The sequence below is a fragment of the Ambystoma mexicanum genome, chromosome 1q, assembly GCF_040938575.1.
Source record: "Ambystoma mexicanum isolate Mex_15411 chromosome 1q, UKY_AmexF1_1, whole genome shotgun sequence".
In the NCBI taxonomy this organism is placed as follows: domain Eukaryota; kingdom Metazoa; phylum Chordata; class Amphibia; order Caudata; family Ambystomatidae; genus Ambystoma; species Ambystoma mexicanum.
Window position 1 is genome coordinate 653,378,053 of NC_090922.1, and position 20,768 is coordinate 653,398,820.

Sequence of the window (20,768 nt, forward strand, 5' to 3'; positions counted from 1 at the left end):
ATGGGGCATTGTGCACGCCAATGACCCTCTTAACGACAATAGGTGCACTGGTTAATGTTCACAGGACCCAAGGACACATTCCCTTGTGGGACATACTGACCTCTAATCTGAGAACTACCACCTCTGGGGCCTCTAACAATTTGCTGCAATAGCACTTTAGTTTTCAAATCACCTCTGTCTTTTTCATTATTGACATGGTTCTCGTAGTACTCAGCCATGTGCAGTACTTCTGATTGCGATTCTGCCTGCCAAGCGCTCTCAGAAGACATCATTTGTGACTGGATGTCAGGCAACAATCCACGCACAAATGTATCCACAAATAACCTTTTCCCAGAGACTGTGCCTAGGTCTTGTCCACTGAAATCCGAGAATACCTGTTTGAACCGATTAAAGAACTCGGTAGCACCCTCAGACTTTCCTTGGACACAGGCCGTAAGTTTGTCCCATATAATTCTTTTCTCTGGAATTATGGTTTTCAATTTTGCAATGATTCTATCAGACAAAGTTAATATCACCTGAGGCGGTCTTTCACCAGCTGGCCTCTCTCCATCAAGTTATATTTACCCATGTATCTCCCAACCCTGGCACGTCATCTATAGTTCTGACTTGTTTCCACAAATCTACGGGCAGGAGTACAGGAAATAACAAGTCGATATCGCCTAAGGTGAACACTGAGGACTGCAAAACGGACTCTATTTCTTTATAGAATCCTGTCGGATTTTTCCTAATATCAGGAATAGATTGCCTAATAGTGTTCACTTCCTGTCTTGAGAACGGGACGTGAACGAACTGCGATACATAATGTTCAGGAATGTCCACAGCGACTATATTTCGTGCAACATCAGCCGCAATCTCCACCTTCGGGACAAATGTCGGAGGAACCTCTCTCATAGGCAACTGAGAAGTAGGTGACTCCGAACGCTTACTAAGCAACAGGGCTAAATCGAGCACTAAAGCAGTTGAAGAAGTGTCAAGTGAAAAAGCTCTCTTGTAAATACTCAATGACTCTGTGGGACAACTAATCTTTCTTTTTACACAATCATCTTGTAGGTACTCTATCATTACCTGTATCACTTTCCTCTGCATGTCTGGCGTAAACTGACTATATGTGTCATATACTTCTACTGGAGTTATCGACATATGTGAAATCCATCTAAGTGCGTCCTTCGTACAAATTCGTACTTCCTCAGATATCGATTTACGACAAGGAAGGAACCTTTTCTGTACATACATACTTTCCTCCTCGTCATCCTTATTCTGCAACTTTTGTAACTCCTTTCTATACCCAAATAAACTCTCGACATGCTCATTTACTTTCTCCACAGTGTCTCTAGAAAACGCTAAAGTATTTAGATCCCTTAACCCTTGCAGGAGATCTGTATTATTTAATTTTCCCCACATTACACAAAACTGAATCCTTAAACCTTCAATAAAAACATTTTTCTCAGGAAAATTATCCATATTACAAAGTGTGGCAAAAACATTAGCTTGATCATCCTTCTCCATACAATACTTAGCCCATGCAATTAACTCACGTTTCTTCTCCGGTGGTACAATATTGCGAATGACAACCTTTGATTGATTACAAGCGGCTCAGGACCACTTGGAAGAGAGGGAGCAGGCAAATTCAATGGAGGTACTGTAACTGGTGCGATAAGAAGAGGTGGAGGAGCTGGAGGAAGGGGAACATTAGGAGGAGCAGGAACAACGGGAACAACAGAAGGTAGTGCAGGAATAACAAGAGGAAGAGGCAAAGCAGCAGGAAGAGGAACATACGGAGGTGGCGCAGAGGCACCAGTCCTTTGTTCATTTAACAATTTATCTATAAATTCATCGGAAGCATGGAGGTCTTTGGACGGATATATTTTTTGAATTCCAAGTGAGAAAGCCCTATCCATATTCCTAGTCGATTCAGAATGTTTATCTTGGTCATACAATAATGTTTTTTCGGCGTTCGTCTTATGACGACGCGCTTTCTTTTCTCTACTTTTAAGTTGTTGCAACGCTTCTTTTTTCCAATTCTGCAAAACATCAAATGTTGCAGGTCTAGCCTTTTTCTTTAATAGAATTGACTCTAAATACTCAATACGAGGGATTTCAAAACTACCATTGATTGGCCACTGAAGTTCAGAGGCATGTCTGGTTTGACTGTGGCAAATGTCATTAAATACTATGCTTCCAATGCCATGCTTACAGTACATAGTACATGCCCACGACCCCTACTGTGGTGCCGGGTGGCTAAATTCCAAAGATTGTCTATCACTGCGGAACAATGCCCTGAAGCAGGTAGACAATTTCCCAGGCATATCAAATTATTGGTGTTACCTGGTCAATAATTGTGTCTGCAGATACAATGCGCCAAATTCAAATTTTCAGGGTTGAATTAAGTGTCGGGTCACGACTCACCTGAACAAACCTAAGGAGGTCCGATCGGATTTTAAAGAATCTTACCTAACTAATCTTACCTCATGTATGGTGATTTCGGCAAATCTGCCCACCTCGATAAGTGGACCCTCGTCAAGATGCCGTCTCAGACCACAAGTTTATCGTCCAGGGATAGGGTCGTGCAGCGCTGCTGAGGTGTCGCATATTGTCAGTGGTGCCCCTTTTTGTCACACCGTCCGATCCCAGTCAGATAGCGTGTGTCAACCTTCAACAATCCGGCATCAATCTTGAGGGTCCCTATTCGGGTGCCAACTGTGAAAACAAAATCAAAATATCGAGGTACCCAAAAGGAAATACACCGAACACGGGTTACAAAGGAACATACAAAGTAGTTTAATTATACTGAATCCAGTTACAAAAACAGAGCAAAATCAAATAGCTATCGGCCCTCAGTGCAACACAACGAACTTTAGCGTGGTTCAATGTGTTCAGTGAGAGACGCTGTACATTAGAATGCATTGGCTTTTTATACATTTTGTGAGCACGATGTCCACCCCCACTCCGGGTTAATATTCCACTTAATACATCATCGATCTAGGGTTCATTCCAATTCTCGAACAACCGCATATAACTGGTTTGTTTTTAATACATGTATCAACAAGCCTATACAGCAACTGTGTATTCTGGGATTTTCCATATACGTCTTCTTAAACATTAATACAATGTGACTAAACAAGTGTTCCACGTTCAGTATTTGAATACATTGGGGGTCATTACGACCCAGGCGGTAAGTACGCCAACTTTACCACCATGGTGTAAACTATGTTTACACCATGGTGGATGGTGGATTTACTGCCCCATTCCAAGGTGAGTGGGGCGGTAAATCCCCATTTCCCATTTTACCCTTCCCCATTCCCATTTTTGCCCCATAGGGCATAATGGGAGTGGGGAAGGTGCTAATTACGCCACCGTAAATTACGGTGGCGTAATTAGCACCAAGGCGGTTTAGCGCCATGGATTTCAGCAGCCGTTAAAATCGGAATCAGGCGTTAAGGGTTAACGACGGCGTTAACCCTTAACGCCTGAGTTGTAATGAGGCCCATTGTCTTTATAGTATACTCGTGGCTTAGTTTCTTTACATGAGTAATCCTTTACACACAGGTCAACGAAGGACAAGGTCTCAGTTCACGACCTCAACAAGTGGCCTGCAGGCAAGTTACATATTAGCTATGTACAGAGGTCAAGACGGCCATGTTGTATTTTGGAATGACATCGTCCACCATTTTAACTCACAGGGTGACTTTTACAAAGCGAATCCTAAAATGGTGGATTGGCCTAAAATGGCGGCTTACATTGATCTTAATGTCAGAACCTTGCAACACGGATTCTTTTGCAAGCGACTTTCGAGCAGCTTGGCGTAGGCCAATATAAATATATTTATTGCAATAAGAGGCACGATATAATTTCTCTTTTGACAGTCTCACCCCAGAATAACTTCCTCAGGGAACCCTGCAATTATAGCTGTTGATATTTCACAGGACTTGCCCCGGATTTCTATGTGTACTGGTATTTTAGGATATATTTTGTTGTCTCCATGTACACAAGTTACTCAGACTGGGGTTGCGTGGTTTTGGTCTTGTGGTGTAACTAAATCAACCCATATAGCAGTCTGCTTGCTACCTGAGTCCATTAAGGCCTTTACCTGCTTCCCATTCACCCAAGTCTTTTCATAGGTGAACTCGCTAGGTGTTTCACATAACCAGATGCTAAAGGTCTCTAGCACGTCCTCAGTTTCTTGCCACTCCACACCCTTCAAGCAGCCTATTTCCATAGGTTCGTATTTTATATTCTTTGGACAGTGACTATCTAGATGCCCCGTTTCTCTGAAGGAAAAACAGACCAGAGGCAGTGGTTTGCTTCCTTTACTTCCTCCGTTCTGCTTTCATCTTTAGGTTTTGGGTCCGGTTTCCTGATCTTACTCGTTCGCGAGGCATCCCTTCTTTGACTCTATATGACCCCGCTTGTTTATCTATTCCCTGGGGTTGAGGGCGATGGATGGGTTTATGATCTCTTTGATCTTCCCATCGATGGGCTGGCTGGAAGTATTTAGTAGCATCCAAGTGGTTTTGAGCAGTCTCAATAGCCATGGCCAGGGGTAGGTCTATTTAATTGAAGGACCGATTTTTGCCAAAAAAGGGGTTAAGGAATTGGTAAATTGTTCTAAAGTAATAATCTCTGTCAATTCTTCTAGAGTTTTGTTATTAGTCCATAGGGTCACCGTGTTTTGACCTGTTCGCCCATCTCTAAAGGTTTTTCTCCCAGGTACAACCTAATGGCTTGTAATTTCTGCCGATAAAAATTGCAGGTTTGCCCCACTCTTTTTAACAAGCCCTCCTTTATGGATAGTAAGGAGGCTCCCCCTGCAAGGTTGAGTAGTCGATATGAAGTTTGGAGTTCCCCTTTTAACAAGGGTCCCAAATAGCATTTCTTAAGGATCTCTCCCCACCCAAGTTGTTCGGCCAGGCGCTCAAAGTTTAGAAAAACATTTCCCAAATCTTTGCCTTCAAGATAAGTTCGAAGTACACCTTGCGGTAGTAGAGGCCTTGCTTGCAATTCAGTTAGTCCAGTTAGATTTCCCTGAAGTCTGTTTTCAGATTGTATCTGATGAGCTGCCAATTGGGCTATGATATTGGCTAGATCGGTCATTTCATCCGCGTGTATAAGGGTTCCCCCTATTGTGTCTGAATCAGAAAAGAAACAACTCTCAACCCCTTCGGATAATGTTTTGAAATCTTCAGAGTCCTCGGATTCTGAGTATGTCGAAGGAGGGGACTGGGGTAGATTAGGTTTTAACCCTGATGGTCCTGCCGCCGATGAAGACTGAATACCATGAAAAAAAAAACTCTTGGAGGGAGGAGGATTTAGAGCACTGGGTCTGATGAAGGAAAACACTGGCTGAACTTTTAGAATTATTCGATCCCACAGTTTTATGTTATAATAAGAGAGTGGAAGGGTATCTTGTAAGACTTGAGTCTTAAAGAACAGCTCTTGTTGACTAGATGGCATAAGTAACTGCGAGGACAGCACCTCTTTCAACCTGGATACACCTGGATACACGGTCGGAATCTAGGAGATGAACAATTTTGTTTTCCCCTTTCGGTGGTACCATCATTATTAGCATGGGTTTACATTTTTATCAGTTGAATCAAACCACTATGACACCATATCTAAGGAACTCAAAGGGCAACAGTAAAGACAAACACAATTGATCACCGTTCTAGGGTGTTTATTATACTATAAATGCAGGGTTTTTCGCGCCTTGAAACACTTGTGTATAGGCGCGTTACAAATGCCATATCATATCATATCATATCAGGGTTGATAAAAAGCTAATCTAAACCTAAATGGAAGATAGGAGCAAGCTTCAACCACCAAATGAAAACTAGGGCAGTCCTTGTGACGTCCTGTCAAAATAAAAGGCCTATGCTAAAAAAAACTACTACCTATTTTTACAACTATTTACAGAAAGAGTGTGGAATAGGGTTTTCAATAAAGAAAGAAGGGTCTACAAATAATAAGCCAGGATGTGCCAGGGGTCTTCCTTCCCCATGTTTTGACCAGGGGAAAGGGTGGATCTCCTGAGCACAGCACACACTCGAGCTTTCCCAGCACAAGTCAACAGTTCTGTATCAGTAATCAGTTCTTCGATGGTAAAGTCTCTTTTCAATAAAAGCCTCTTGCCTTTGAGGGCCTGATGTATTCAGCAAAACAAACAAACAATTTCCTTTCCAAATGCATGTTGGGGTGATAACTTTCCAGCCCCTTTCTCAGACCCATAAGCTTCTCTCGATCGGGCTCAGGCCATCCTTTCGGGATCTCCCTCTGTTGGACTTGGATCCCAATGCCAAGGGGGACAATCCACTTCCCCTGATTTTACAATACTTCTTTCGGGATCTCCCTCTACCAGGGCGGGGATACCAATGCCAAGGGGGACACTCCACTTCTCCTGGTCTTACAATACTTCTTGCATTCACAACTTTTAATGTCTTTTTAAGCAGTTCTTTAGGCTTTGCCCCTTTTTGTCGGCCTCCCTCTGCCGTGTTCACTCTTGCCAAATTCTGCAAAACAGTTCCCTGTGGATATCCCTCGGTCAGGTTAACTTCTGTCAAGACACTGTTCAACACTTTGTTCACGGGACTTCAGGCTTTGCCCCTTCCGTTATCCTCCCTCTGCCGGATTCACTCTTGCCAACCATGTCTTTCTCATTCATCATTGTCATGCGGAATTCATTTCCCTTTCGGCCAAAGACTTTCGACTATACAGAGGATTTTACAAGACCCCTGTATAACAATTTTGACCTCTCTTTGCCTTTTCCCAAGGTCTTCTGGTTATGGTAGTTTTCTACCAGCTGGTCTCCTTCTTGAGCACCCACGTGGTGCCAGACTTCTCTGTTGCTGGTTTTCCCCCTTTTTATCAATAGTTCTTTCACACTTCAAATCAGCCGCTTGCTACTTTTCATTCAACACAGTTCGGTTTCTTATCGACGCTCCCCACGGCTGTGATGAACTGCTTCGCCTTCCTTCTGTCTGAAGTCAAGGTTTGCACCACTGAGACAAGCATCTCTCCCCAGCTTAGCAATCAGTGAAGGAGGGTCTTGTGTACCTCTGTCACCTGCTCTAATGCACGCTGCAGTCTTATGTTTCAATCTCTGGAGGTTTCACAGGATTTGATCGGAAAATGCAAGGTCGCTTCTCTCCTTGTCTCCCTCTCGGTATGCGCTTTCTTTCTCCTCTTCTTGAACTGCCATGCTGAGTTAGCACTCACGTGCGGTCTGCCTTGCTCGTACTGTACTCTTGTGCTCCACTTTTTATCCCTTTGTGGGAGGGAAAGTGCCATCAGGTGTGTTTGATTCTGGTCAGTTGCCTAACTTTGCCAGACCCTTGTATTGGGACATGTCAGTTAAAGAGCTCTGGTTTTAGTCCATTGTCTTTCATGTTGTTCGAAGGTGTTTGAGGCGGAAAACGGTGGGGGCAGGGTTTTGGAATATCCTACATGGTAGGATGGGGAAAAGGCATCAAAAGAAGAGGGATACTGAATCTCACCTGTCAGTGTCCCACTCCCACTCCTCAAGGACCCCCCATTCAGGTGATCATCCATCACTGGTCCACCTCCAGGAACTGGATCCAATAGCAATGGCCGTGTCCTTGTCACCTGGATGACAGATCCCCAGGGACCTGCCAGATAGACACCTTCAGGTGGTTGTGTAATGCAGTGCAGAACTGCAAGTGTGTTTCATGACTAACGCTGCTACATCGTGGTGTCACTAGCGACATCCGCATCACAGCTTCTTGGTCCTTAGTCGAGACTGTCCATCAAGGTATTTCCATCCATTATCTCTATTTCTTCTTCTATATCTGTGAAGACATGTATTGGATTTGGTCTGTATGGTTGGCTGAGAGGATACCTTTCTGTGTACTTGTCAATCATTGGTGCACTCGGGATTCGTCCGAAATTAGATGGGTGGCTGTGAGCATTTCTAGCTCTTAGTCCTGTCATGAATTTGGGGGTGAGGATGGGCATTCTTGGGACCCTATATTCAAACAAAAAATATTAATTAATTAATTTAATTAATTCCCCATTTGGCAGTACACTACGGTTTGAATTTTGTTAACATTCAAAATTAACAAAGCGCACTTCCCAGTGTGTGCTGAAAACTGTAGCCTATACATTAATTGGGTAATCCTTTTTGTCCAAAGACTCTGACTTCTTTAAGGAAGAGGGGTGTCTGTGTTAAATCAGTCTATCCTTGTTATCCCACTTCCTCAACACATGCCTAGAGGTGGGTTTTAAATCCCAAATTCCCCAAATCATTCAAATTTCTCTGTCTGGCTTCCCCAACACAGACCAAAGTAGGAGAGTCTGAAAAACACACCTCTAAATCACCCTGTGTCTATTTTAAACCAAAAGGTGACATCATAATTGCCACATGTATTTGTACCAATCTTGAAATCCTACTGCTAGCCCTTTAAGCCCGCCGGAAAATCAAAATGGCACAGCACTACATTCATTATTGTTTTTTTAAAATATTGATCAGTTTAATTATTCCTTGAAGTGAAATTAAAGAATTGTGATTTGTGTTTGTTTTTTTAAACTAATTTGTGTAATTGATTTGAGTAACAAGAAGTTAATGGTGAGCCACGGATAAAGTGGTGCTTGACTTTTTTATGCAAATTTCTATTACTTTTAATTTAAATAAATACCAATATATTTCCCGTACACCGGCCTTGTTCTTGGCTCATTGTTAGCTCAGGAGGAAGGATCCAAGGGGGATGATATGCATCTGAAGTAGGGCTGAAAAAAAGAATCTGTTAAATAGTTTGTTGCATGACACCTTCAGTGGGGAGGGCAGGAACCCCCCGTGTTGCGTGTGGTCTTCTCAATAAACTGTTACAAATTGGGGCTCATCCAGGATTTAGCTGCCTATTCCTGACCCATGACAAGTGCATTGTAACAGACTATTCATTTTGATTTAAAGCATTAAGGTGGAAGGAAAGTCATCTTTGTTTCGTTAAAGTGGCGCAAGGATTTGACCACTGAGTTCCAGAGATGTGTTCCAGGGAGGTGTATAGGTGAACAATTAAGAGTTTGTAAGAATGTATTTGGGTGAGGAAATCAAGCAGGAGCAGGGCTATTTCTGCCCTGCATAAAGAAAGTTTTACTAGGGTGCAAAAAACCACTGGGAATATACCTACAGTACAAATTGGTGAAGCCAGGGAGCATCTCCTAACTAAATATTTTTTAAAGGAGAATGGGTTGAGGACGATGCAGGAAACTGGCAAACCAGAACTGCGCAGGAGGTTATCTCAGTAAGCAATGATATTTGGCTGGAAGGCGGAATATCGCATTTTATATTACCACAACTGCTCGTGCTGAACAGATAAAAATGGCTCAGCTAACTGCTCAGTTATATTTTCATTTCCTTGTAGTAGAAGAGCGTTGGCAAAATGATGAGGCTAGTAGGATGAATCTGGCTGGGGACCTATCATGGGCCCAGGACCTTATTGAACAACTCATAAATGATTTAAAAACCCAACAGCAAGATAGTGCAGAGCGTGAAACACAGTTTTCTGCATTCAGAAATGCACATAGAGTGTGTAGACAATCTGAGCACACTGCAACACAAGTTAAATGACCAGTCTGCTCATAATAAAGTCATTTCGGATGACATTATGGACTTTCAATTGCAAATAAAGCTGTTGGAAAATTAAAACTTTCAGTTCATTATCAAAGGGGTTGATTCCCGAAATTGCTTTGATCAGATACTTCAGCAGGTAAGTCATCTGAAACAACAGAGGACGCAACTGATTCAGGAAAAAGACCTTTTGAATCAGGATAACAGCATCCTATTACAGAGGATATCTCAGTTGTAAATGGAGGTGGAAAAGGGACAGTCAGGTTCTCAGGAACTGACCAGAATTAGAGAAGAAAGGAATGAGCTAGTAGAGCGAGTGAGGCAAATAGAAGCTGAACTATCAGAGGCAACGAATTGTAGGGATGAGCTAGAGAAAGAGATGAGTCTCATGAAGGAAAAGCACCTTTAATAAGCACGCAGCATACAAGGCTCACAGAGGGAGAATGAATCACTTCAGCATGAGGTGCAGCAAACAAAAGATCGGTTGGTAGCTAAAAGCAGGGTGCATGAGATTATTCAGGCCTTAGTGTGAGAATTAAAAAAGCCAGCTCTTTGATTACTAACATAAAACAAATAAGGAGAGACACAGTTGTGAAAGCCTCACCAAGGAAATAAAAATTATAAACAGGGCCTGAGGCACCCTGACCAATCAGGATATGGGATAAGGCCCACTGATCAAAGTGAGGCACCGTTCGCAACAGGGCCCTTATGCCAGTCATTTACAACCTCTCATGCACATATGGGAACTGACCTCATGCATGCCGCCTATCAAGAACAGGGTGACATGAGGCAAGTAGACTTACTCAGGCCTTGCCCAACTGATCAAGAAGGTCAGTATATGTCTGATATTGAGTATTAATCTCTACCACACAGAAGGGAAGGTGGTGGGACCAGTGTGTCCTGGGAAATAATGTTATGTTCCGGCCATGGAAGGTTTGGCATAGATGGTCCCTTTCCCGACTAAGGTGATCGGTCTCTGACTAGAACCGTTACGTACGGTCTAGTCTTCTTCCAAGATGGCCGCCTCCAGGCAGCGTTTCTATAACAACGCACTGAAACCTACATTCAGTGCGTTGTATCGCTTCCACTTCCTGTTTTGGCTTCGGTGTTCTTGTTCGAGTTGCCAGCTGTTCGCTCTTGGTCCTGGTCCTGCTTGCGGGAGTTTTCTCCGGCTTCCGCCCCTCCTCGCTCCGCCCGGTATCTTTCCTTGCCTTCTTCACTCGCTCCCACTCTCTCTCATCCGGCTTCGGTTGAGTGCTCTCCTTCTGCTCGCCTCCGGCTCCCAGTTTCATCTCTGTTCGGGCCGCAGGATTCCTTTCCTTTCCTGTGCCTCTGCACTCACTAAAGCCTCTCTAGGCGTTCATCCTTATACCTCGCTCTGTTCTATCTTCCTCTTCTTTCTGCCTTTCCCTATTACCTTCCACGGAGCTTCCCCCTGAACATTGGATATTTCTACGGTCTACAGTATCTCAACCGCCGGTCCGATCAAGCTCCACGTTCTGCCTGTGTGCTTCAGGGTTTTTTGGTGCCGAAGAAGCTTTTTCCCTGGATACTCGGACGGGCTTACTGGGGGTCCCTCTTGGCAGGGGAGTTCCCCAGTTGCCAAGGTGGCCTCCAGTGGAGCCCGTCCCTACCTCCACGATAAGAAGGTAAAGGGCCAAGGAAAGAAGACCCAGACAGCTACCACTAGAGGAAGTAGAGGGACCTCACGAACTTTGAACACATCTTCAGGAACCTCAGGTGAGGAGGGGTCACGGGAGAGAGACCTAGCCGTTAGCAATCCTGACAAATAATGAATAATACTGTAAGTACTTCAGACTTATGATGAGAAAGTCAGGGAGTTAGATTGGCTGTAAATGCTACTACAAAGAGACCACCTTGCCCGCTTTGCTGAAGGAGACAAGCCAGACCTTCAGCCTACGAAGAGCATTCTAAAAACCTCTGTATATTCAGGCTAATGTGGGAATTCCCCAGACTCCCTAGTAGGACGGATGAGGAAACTAGGTTCTATCCTGGGCCCGAAAGGAACTCCAGGGAGGGTGACCTGAGAGTTAATTTGGTCCAGGCGAGAGGAGTCCAGACCCTGTGGTTCTGGAAGATATTCTCAGTCCCATAGAGAAGGTGAATGGACTCTGGTGCAGAAGAAGACAAATACATGGAAACAAAGAAAGGGTTTTGTCAAAGACCCAATCAGACAAATCAAGGCAATAAAGAGCTTCCTGACCCAGTATCACAAGAATGACAAATATTCGGTATGGGAATTCCTGGAATTTTATGCGCAGATGATGGCATCATTACAGATCAGGAATTTTGTGAATTGTATAGCATTTGCAAAATGGACGTTCTCTCTGGAGTACTCCAGTTTCTTTGCAGGACTGGAGTACCAGGATCATCATAAATAGTCCACTTATAAGGCACCCATATTTAAATATGTTTCCATTCATAGGAACCCACAAGAGGCCTGTAAGGCTGCATATAACGTGCAGTGTGGGGAAGATCAGGTGCCTACGGAGTTTGTGCAGGAGTTAAAACGGGCATTTGCTCAGACTTCCCGGTGGGTGAACAGCAATAGTAGGGAGTTCATAACTACATATTCCCATGCTCTCCCCAAATACATAATGACTCAGTTGGTGTGTGACTTTCATGAGCATAGGACCCTGGATTGGGATTGAACAGGCCACCATGATTTATGAGGTCAGAAGCCTGCTGAGAGAAAAATGCATCCAAAATCCCAACACCATCTAACACACCTGCCACTGCAAAGGTGGTGGAGGTAAAAACTACCCCTCCATTGGATCTGGAGATGGGGGGCCTAAATGTAACCCTCTTGCCAACAAGCAAAATTGAAAGCAGAAGGGACTCCCAAACCCGGTCCAATCGAATGGTAGTCAGGCAGCGGGCCAGAGCAATGATCCCTCTGACCCTGCTACCTATATAAGTATTAGTTGCAAGGGTACTAAACAAATCCTGGGGTATTTATATACTCTTCTGGCCCAAGGGGGTAACTAATCAGATACGTACTGCCCTGGGAAACTTCCCTCCAAACTTCCCTCAGGAGAGAAGTATCACTCAACCTCCCAAACTGAACTTTTTCCCCAGATATCTCATGAATCAGAACTTCCAAAACAATCCTCCTCTCACTCTCCGGTTGCAGGACAATAGGTCTCTGAACCTGGGAGAAGGGAGATTGAAGATGGAAAATTATGGGGGGAATTTCCAGTACCCAAGCTAGTCAGGAAGAAGGGACAGTTACCCTTTTCAGGAGCAGCATAGGTATGCCTTGAGATCACCCTACCACCCAGACAAGGTCTCGCAACTGGAGCGGCAGGTCCAGAAACTGTCCAACTCTCAACCTAACCCTGCATCCCAGAATTCCCCAACACCCAGGTCTGATTCCCCCGGGGGAAATGATAGAAGGAATTCTCTGACAAACCACTGGTTCCTGAGGAGGGGGCCCAGGTGGAGGGGAGATGGCAAGCCCTAGGAAGCTTCCTTTCTCAGCAAAACAGAACCCCTAAAAACCTTTCAACCTGAAAGAGTCTCTTCTACCCCCTAAATGTTAGAACCCAAAGAGCAATGGGTAAGTAGGAGAGGCCAAAGAAGAACCCACTCTGTGGAAGAACTCTTTATTATCCCTTCTGAAAGAGAAGAATCCCTGGAGGATTCAGGTAAGCAGACCTTCTCTTTCAAAAATCACGGGATCCCCCCCAATGAAAAATGGGTTCCAAAAGACCCTTAGTTAGAGGGTAGGTATGCAGAACAACTCAGAACCAGAAACTATTCAACCCCAAACATATGAGCCAGACAAAAGTGAAACGGAAGGGGTGTCCTTTCTCCAAACAGGTTCGGAGAATTGTTGCCAGGTAACGGTGGACAGCCAAGGAGCAGGGGAAAAGAAGGATTCCCCAACAACTTCCATTGCAAGGTGCTAAGTTTTTTTTTACAGATTCCCAAACTCTGACACAGAAAAATGGCCAAGATCACACAGTGCTGGTGTTCAATATTAAGAAAATGACCACCGACAGTCATATAACTCACACTTTCTTTGCACATCGGATGAGAAAGAAGACCGGTCTTATGCACCGGTCAAAGTGAACAGTCAGTGTTAATTATCTGCTCTGCTGAATACTGGATCCCAAGCCATCCTCCGGTCAAAAAGGACCTTTGACCAACTAAACTCAGGATGGGGGAGGGACACCAAATTCCACTCAAACCACCTCGAAGATAACTCCAAAATTTCGAAGGGAATTATATTTCAGTCAAAGGGACTGCGGATCTGGACATAAAAATTGGACAGCCCCGGCATCTAGTGATATTTGTGACTCCAGAGGGCACACCTTGTTTACTGGGGAAGGATCTCCTGAGGAGGTTACAACCTCTGATTGACTGTGTAAAAAACATCCTCTGGACTCAGACTAATGGCCCTGTCGAATTAAAAATGAATACCAATTGTGTAAGCCTGAATGGTACCTGTCATGTAATTGATCAACGTTCTGAGAAAGAAGAGTTCCATTTCAACAATAACTAAGTCCCATATATCATTGTAGTTTCTGCAGGAGAACATACTGGTGGAGGGAACTCTTCTCTATTCTTGAAAATTAAACTTCCTCCCAGTTCTAAGTGGCAATCCACACTGGAACGGAACACCCTAAATGTTTACGCCAGTCCAAAATCAGAAGAACACTTTAGTCCTGTGAAACCAGACAAGGAAGAACCCCTCTCAAAGTGTGACTGACATTAAGAAAAAGGGTGAACAGTTGTTTTTCCCCATTCAGTTAAATGCGGGGGAGGAGTTGGTGCTCGACAGAGTATGTCGGAATAATGGAACTAGATTCATCAGCGAAGAATTATTCGGGAAACTCCCATAGATCAGATCATTCCCATATTTAAATTGATTGACAAATGGGAAGTAGGTCTGGAAACCCCAAATTCCAAACATCTTCTGCCTAGCAGGTGCATGTTAACAATTTCCATTGGCAACAAAAGCATAGACCATACTTGTTGGGCCATGAGAGATGTCCCTACTGCCTTTTATCTGGGTAGTAACATTCTCACTCGATTCACAATCAATTTGGACCAAATTAACCATGAAGCTTGGGGGAAAAGCAGAGGTCATTCTAACCCACAAACTTCACTCAATCTCAGACAGGTCGGCACCTCTCCAAGGTCTTCCACCCTTGCTCTGGGCTATGATGTTATCCCTTCCATGACCCAAAAGTGAACGCAAGAAAGCCCTGCCTTCTGATCTTTCTTGATTGATCAGGGGTTTAACAGTTTTATGATTAGTGGTCTGGGGCTGGCTGGTATCTTGGAATTCAGAGGTCTTGATGCTAGGGCATTTGGGTGCAGCTGGGACTGGTGGGGGTCAGAGGCCCATGCCCTCCTTCTCATGGGATTGTATCTTACAAAGGCACTCAGCTCCCTCCCGTAGCCTTGCAGGGCACATTCTTTCAGGAGCACAGAGACTGGCATCTTTTAAGATAATGGAGGGTTTATGGATCTCTGTAGCTCTGGCCTTTCTCATCAATGCCCAGGATGCAACCTTTTCATTTCCCTATGTTTGCGGCCTACACCTACGATGTTGGCTGCTGCACAGTGTTTAAGCCTTACGTTTCAATATGACTGCTAATATGTAAGATGGTGTTTGTTCTCACATGTGCACAACACCTACAAAGCATGCACCAATGTGATTGTGTAGAGTACTTTAAAAACACCTCCCTCACCCATGATCTCTTACATTACATCTCACAGCCTTTAGTTTAGTCTGAACCACTTGGGGGTGTGGGAAGACTATCTCCCCTTCCGAACATTCCCCCTGTCGTTAATTGTAAAGTAACAAACTCCCCAATATGCCAATGTTTACTTGTCCCCCACTAGCGTTCTTCTTCCAACCTCTCAGCTTTCAAGTAAGGTGGCGATCCCTCCTTTGTAACCCTACGCTCTACACATGTGATACAAACTCTGGCCAGATTGGGCATACTCCTCAGGGGTCCATGTCATATATATTCAACCCCTCAGGGCCAGTTGGGAGTGTAGTGACAGTGCCATGGGTCGTGGGGGGTGCAAATGCCATTTTATGGTTTGTTTGGGTCATCTGTTTGTGCAGCACTATCTTTTATACTTTATACCGCAAGGTGCACTCGATACCCCAATTGAAACGATCATCATAGCGGTGTTAGGTACTGCTTTGGCACAACAACCGAGTCCCAGCTGTCAAGTGCAAAAAAGCACCTACACAAATACTATCACTGGTACCAGTAGCTTTATGATCGCCCCCATCCAGGATGGTGCCCAGGAGAAGAGGTCATCAAACCGGTCATCCTTCTGTATGCCAGCTTCAGCTTGCATGTGCCATCCAAGGGTGTGCTTGGCTCCTATTATTTGCATCAGTGAGCCATTCTCTGCATCGTTTGTGGGCATGAATGTGCAGAAAGAATCACCAATCTTGCGGCAATCCCCCCCTTGCATCGCTGTGAGCAGATCAAAAACATATCTGTTCTGGAGTTCATTAGTGTCATTAATATTATTGCACGCATCTCAACCTTAATTGCTTTCAGAACCTGCTCGGTGTCATTCGCCAGCTATATGACCTCCAAATGCACAATTTGCAACTGCTTTGCGTTTGCAGCCAGTTGGACCCCAGACAATAATAGTGATGCAAAAAATGTCTCTTTGCTAAACAGTCAATATTCATTCGGTATTCGTTTGAGCAGTTCCGATGAATCTTGAGACAGGTAATTCAACCTTCTTTCCCTGCGCAACTTCTTGTTGTTCTCTTTTTCAGATGAGATGTGGAAGATGGGGGGCTGCAATTGGCTTCTAGTGGGCCCCCGCCTGGAAAGTGCCTCGCAGCCTACACAGAGTCAGATCAACCAGCCATTGAGTCTCTAAAATTGGTATTTTCTGCAGCATTAGGTCCTTGGGGGCTCTCGACACATGTGGTATCATTGAACACACATAACAACTACCATTAACCCTATTTTTCCCCACTGCACTCATGTCTGCGTACCAACTATTGAATAATTCGGGATTGCGCACATCTTCTATTATATATAATTCAAGACCCTGATAAGCGTCATACTTAGTCCTTCTAGTATGACTTTTTGCACGAGTTGGAGCATTGTTGTATATTTTACCAAAAAGGTTGGTAGACTGAAAACTTATATTGACAAAAGCAATAGGAAATAGGGAAAACAGTAAAGATTTAGCAATAGTTTCCATATAACATACATCACTATGTGTATAAGTATTATTGGCAGTGTTGTTTACTTCAACCTGAACATTGAAATGGGATCTACAGCCGCATGATTGTGTATTGCAAGGGATGAGGACGCATTTGAGTTTGTAATATTGGTGATACTTACATATTTGACAGAACCATTACTAATAGCAGTTGCATTTGCACTCCCCCTTCCTTTTTATGTGCCCTCCCCATATAAAACCACACCCTAAATAAATACCTAACCCAACCATAGACTCTGCAAACAACCCAGCAATACAAAGCATAATACATAAATATGAATAGGAAGACATTGATAAACTACCATACAAGTTATTTTTCTCCTTATAAATGGAATTATCAGAATCAGAGAGGTCCATCATGAAAGTACCTGAAAGAAAATGTAGAGAGAGAGGGATAAAGAGAGAGAGAAAGAGAGAGAAAGAGAGCGAGAGAGAGAGAATGAAAGAGAGAGAGATAGGCAGAGGGAGAGAGAGGTAGAGAAAGAGCATGTGAGAGGAAGAGAGAGGTAGAGAGAAAGAGAGAGAAAGAGAGAGAGAGAGAGAGAGAGAGAGAGAAAGAGAGAGAGAGAGAGAGAGGGAGAGAATGGAGAAGAGTATGTGAGAGTGCAAGAGTGCACACCCTGTGCAATGTGTCGTGTAGCAGCTGGTGGTAGGATAAGAGAAGGGATGTCAGTAGTGTAGCTTCTTACACTTTCTAAAGGTGCATGTGGGGAGGGTACTTAGGACAGTGGGCAATGGGCACATTACTGCCCTGGTGTGGCTTGGGGGTTTTGTGGTGCTCTGCGAACATGAGGTAGTATAATATATAATATAAGTATAAGTATAAGTATAATAGCACAGTTCTTTCACTTTAACTGCGAGGGGGGTGGCATAAGCGACCTGAAAGGGGACGGGGAATAACTACAGAGGTTGTGACGTAGCTGATGTATCCGTTGTGGCACGGGTCATTTGCTCAGTCAGGGGAAGTGCAATCTGTTGAGAGACACATTTTATGGCTTTTGTTCGGGCGGCCAAATAGTTCTGGAAACTCCTCCCCCAAAATGGATGCAGCCCTGTGAGCATCTGACGCTCTAACGGGAGGGAGTGGTGTGTGCACGTGCCATCCTGTTACCACTTTGTGGGGTGATAAGTGATGATCCTTGCAGGGCTGTGTGCGCAAACTGAATAATGCAAGTGGCAAGCAGTGCACCCAATTTTTCTCTAACGTGGTACACAGCTCCAACAACTTACTCTTCAATAGGTCATTGATCCATTCTACGACACCGTTAGGCAGGGGGTGACAAATGGTGCACATTCAGTGCCTAATGGCCAGTAATTTGAAAAAGTGAGTGCCGTTATCTGATCTCAATACATCACACACACTCCATCGAGGAAAGACCTCTTGCACTAAAACCTTGGCATCTGGATGTGCACAAGGTCCAACTTCCACCCATCATGAGACGGGACACATAACCACAATCAGGTAACAAGACCCATTGCACCTCTCACCCATGTCTGTGTAGTTTATATGCTGTTTGCAGAACGGCCCAGTAGTGCGGGGTGGTGTGCCTCTAATAGTTCTTAATGTAAGACCTGTATAGTAACTCTGGCAAGTGGTACAACAAACAATAATTTTAGTTAAGTTTTGCTGCAGGTTTGGGGCAGCCAGTCCTCCTGTATGTCTGCAGCAGTGTGCTGCTCAGAAACATGTGATGGATGATGTAGCTGATGGAATACGACCAGCAATAGATTATATGGCATAACTTCCCATATGTTTCCTGTGTCTGCAAAAGGTTGGTCGGGGATTGCTTACACCTACTCTTTACCCAAAGGTCTTTCTCACCCCGACACACTTTTCCCTTTCCCCCTCCCCTTGCGCTATCTGAATGACACCTGGCCTAGTAGGATCGTTGTTCTGTCCTCCACTTTATTGCGCCTCCCTTGCCTCGTCGCGCCTTGAAACACTTGTGTATAGGCACGTTATAAATGCCATATCATATCATATCCTGTGGTGCCCGTCCCAGAAACTCAATTAGCTGTGCAATAAGTAAAGCATTGTAGGGTGCTGGCAATTATTGTTGTTGCTTTGTGTTATATTGTAAGTTCAGGAGGCAGCATGTGAGTCCTTAGGCTACTTTATTAAATTGCACACACAGAAGGTACAGGTATGATATCAGGTACAGGAGCTGGTTGCTGGATCTTAAGTATTACAACTCTCTCATAACATTCCAAGCTGCTGTATCAGCATGTGCTGTGCATTCCATGACATTACAGACACACACAGCCACACAGGATGAATCTAACAGATGAGCCAGGACGTGGGGAAGCAGGATATAACACACCTCCTTCCATTAGACAGCCAACAAGGCTGACTCTGCAAATACCAAACAAGCAGGGGGAAACACACACACCACACCTTCTCTCTTTAACCAATCAACAAGCAGGGAAGATCTGCACAAGATAACACACGGAAAGAACAGGAGGGGAGAAACACAGGCACGAAACAGCCTCCTGCTCCTTCCTGAAAAACACCACGACATCGGACTGCTAGATGCATGGATTTCTGAAGGGCGAATGGAACACCAAAATGAGACTGTCTCTCTCTCTCTCTAACTCTCTCTGGGCAGAACCAAGCTCAAGGCATAACATTCCAGGCTGCTGCATCAGCATGTGCAGTGCCTTCCAGCCAATCATAGCCACACACAGCCACACAGGATGAATCTACACAGATAAGCCAAGAGGTGGGGAAGCAGGATATAACACACATCCTTCCGTTAGACAACCAACAAGGCAGACTCTGCAAACACCAAACAAGCAGGGGGGAAATACACACAACACACCTTCTCTCTTTAACAAACCAACAAGCAGGGAAGATCTGCACAAGATAACACATGGGAAGAACAGGAGGTAAGAAACAGAGACACCAAACAGCATTCCAGGCTGCTGCATGTGCTGTGAATTCCATAACATCAAAGCCACACACAGCCACAAAGGATCAATCTACACAGATGGCCAGTAGGTGGGGAAGCAGGATATAACACTTTGCATCAACACAGGGTACTCAAAGACCAGTGGCACTGGAAGATACACCGCTGCTCTGGCCAACGCATCCGTGGCAGTATTACTGAGTGAGACCTTGTCAGTTTCTTTAGTGTGGGAGGTGTATTTTATGACCGCACCCACAGACGGTTGGGATAGTGCATAAATACGTCTGTCTAATAATGCAGTGTGTTGAACCGGGGATCTGTCAGCTCTTCGGAACCCCCTCCTTTTACACTGTGCAAGACCTGCGTGCACTGTCGTAGTTACATATGCTGAATCGGAGTAAACAGTTACGTGGTACCCCTGTGACGCTAGCAGCGCTTCGATGAATGCTATGAGTTCAGCTGCTTGAGCCGCGAAGTGCATTGGTAATCTTTTCTGTATTAGTATTTTATGAATGATAGCAAGTACCACATTTAGATAGAATTTTGAACATTAGCCTGCGTCGCATCTAGATAGGATTGTGAATGTTAGCGACACACTTAGATAGAATCGTGAACATTAGCCTGGGTCACATCTAGACAGGATTGCGAATGTCGACCAGAGCCACATCCAGAGAGAATAGCAAATATCAGCCATTGCTACATCTAGACTGCATTGGAAATATTACCAATGCCAAATTTAGATAGAATTGTATATGCTAGCTTGCTTCGCATCTAGACAGGATTTTGTGCCACATTTGGATATAATTGTGAATATTGACGTGCCACATATATAGATAGGATTTTGAATATTAGCCAGTACCAGATCCAGATAGAAATGCAGAGATATTCACGTCACATCTAGAAAGAACGTGGAAATTTAACACACATCACTTCTAGATAGCGAGGCCAATAACCAACCCATTAACAATTTCACCCCTCTGCATACACCTCTCAGACTCTAACCAAACATAACCACTCACCAAAGCACACCAAACCGCACAAAC